This window comes from Trichechus manatus, unplaced genomic scaffold (assembly GCF_000243295.1).
Source record: "Trichechus manatus latirostris isolate Lorelei unplaced genomic scaffold, TriManLat1.0 scaffold00087, whole genome shotgun sequence".
Classification (NCBI taxonomy): domain Eukaryota; kingdom Metazoa; phylum Chordata; class Mammalia; order Sirenia; family Trichechidae; genus Trichechus; species Trichechus manatus.
This window is the reverse complement of record NW_004444023.1, coordinates 2,866,190-2,868,731: the sequence shown is the minus strand read 5'-3', so window position 1 is coordinate 2,868,731 and position 2,542 is coordinate 2,866,190.

The following is a 2,542-nucleotide window of genomic DNA, read 5'->3' as shown; positions in this document are numbered from 1 at the left end:
GTTTCACATTCCAATCACCAGTAATTATCAGTGCACCCTGAATGCATGTTTGATCAGTTTCAGACTGCATAAGTCGGTGAAGACTTCAATTTCTTCATCTTTGGCCTTAGTGGTTGGTGGGTAAATTTGAATAATAGTCATATTAACTGGTCGTCCTTGCAGGTGTATGGATATTATCCTGTCACTGACAGCATTGTACTTCAGGATGAATCTTGAAATTGTCTTTTTGATGATGCACGCAATGCCATTCCTCTTCAATTTGTCGTTCCCAGCATAGTAGACCATATGATTGCCTGATTCAAAATGGCCAATACCAGTCCATTTTAGCTCACTAATGCCTAGGATATCGATGTTTATGTGTTCCATTTCATTTTTGATGACTTTTAATTTTCCTAGATTAATGTTTCTTACATTCCACGTTCCTATTATCAATGGATGTTTGCAGCTGTTTCTTCTCATTTTGAGTTGTGCTGCATCAGCAAATGAAGGTCCCGAAAGCTTGATCCATCCACGTCATTAAAGTCGACTCTACTTTGAGGAGGCAGCTCCTCCCCAGTCGTATTTTGGGTACCTTCCCACCTGAGGGGCTCACGTTCCGGCACTGTATCAGACAATGTTCCGCTGCTATTCATACGGTTTTCACTGGCCAAGGTTTATTACAACTACTCCTCACTAATCGACTATCTCGTCATCTGACGTTTCGCATTTACGACAACGGTAGAAAATCTACTATTTTGCACATTAATGACGTATGTCTGGCAGTAATGAACACCAAGGTTCAAGGCGAGAGTAACACTGGTTGTGATGGTTAAGATTATATGCCAGCTGAGCTGGGCCATAGTTCTCAGTGGTCTGGCAGTTATGTAATGATGTAATCTGGCAGGTATGTAATGATGTAATCTGGCAGGTATGTAATGATGTAATCTGGCAGTTATGTAATGATGTAATCTGGCAGGTATGTAATGATGTAATTTAGCGGTTACGTAGTCATCCTCCATTTTGTGTCTGATGTGGTCATCCTCAATTTTCACATAATGCCGATTTTCGCATAATGACCTGGTCTTTGGAACCTAACCATGTGGATAAGTGAGGAGTAGGTGTATTGATTTTAATTGGTGAAGATGAAACTACATATGTTGTTGTTGTTAGGTGCCGTCGAAGTGATTATGAATCCACTAGATGGCAAGAGGTTTCAGGTTTTTTATTCAAATAAAAGACTTGACTTACTCAATAATCCATGTAGAAGGTACCCATTTGGTCATAAAACCAAACAACCAACCCCACTGTCGAGGAGTCGATTCCGACTCATAGCAACCCTATAGGACAGAGTGGAACTGTCCCATAGGGTTTCCAAGGAGCGGCTGGTGGATTCCAACCGCCGACCTTCTTAGTTAGCAGCTGAACGCTTAACCACTGTGACACCAGGGCTCCATTTGATCATGGGACTATCCAAATATTAGAAACAACCAAATTATACTTTACTAGGGGAATGTTAAAAAGCAAAGATGTCACTTTGAGGATTAAGGTGCTCCTGATCATATTTTCAATCGCCTCATATGCGTGCGAAAGCTGGACAATGCATAAGGAAGACTGAAGAATTGACAACTTTGAATTATGGTGTTGGTGAAGAATATTGAATATATCATGGGCTGCCAGAAGAGCAAACACAAGAAAGTGAGGAAGAGGAAAAAGAAAGCGGGAGCAGAGAGGGCAGTGAGAGAAAAATGCAAGCACACAATGTCACACTTACTCTGTAGTTGGCACGGTCGTGAGTAGGTTATAAAATCGGCTTGATTTAATCTTCATAGCCACCCTACAAGGTAAGTCCCATTAATATGACCATTTTGTACGTAGGAAAACAGACTCAGAGAGGTGACGTGAATGGTGAGTTAGTAATTAGCAGTTCTATTCGGGAGGTTGTGTTTTTAACCACTGAACAGTGTAGGTTCTCAAAGCAGAAGGGCAGCAGTGGTGCAGTAAGATGAGGAAGAAGAAAGAGATGTCTTTCCAGCATAAAGTTGCCTATCTCTTGTGAAGGCTAGTGATAAACCACTCTAGAAATTTCCTCCTGAAGGTGAGGGTTATTCACTAAGTAGATAGTAGATAAGAATGATCTTAGGTGAAGAGAAGGACAGCACACACTACAGGGGAAGCCAGCACAACTGGACTAAACCTAAGAAGTTTCCTTAATACAATCAAATACTTTGAGAGACAGAGTAGCAGGGATGTGGGGTCTGGGAACCATGCTTTCAGGCAACATCTATGTCAATTGGCATAACAAACCTTATTAAGAAAATGTTCTGCATCCTACTTTGGCGAGTGGCGTCTGGGGTCTTAAAAGCTTGCAAGTGGCCATCTAAGATGCATCAAGTGGTCCCAACCACTTGGAGTAAAGGAGAACAAAGAACACAAAAGACACAAGGAAAGTATTGGCCCAAGAGACAGAATGGGCCACATAAACCAGAGACTTCATCAGCCTGAGACCAGAAGAACTAGATGGTGCCCGGCTACCACCAATGAACGTCCCGACAGGGAGCACAAC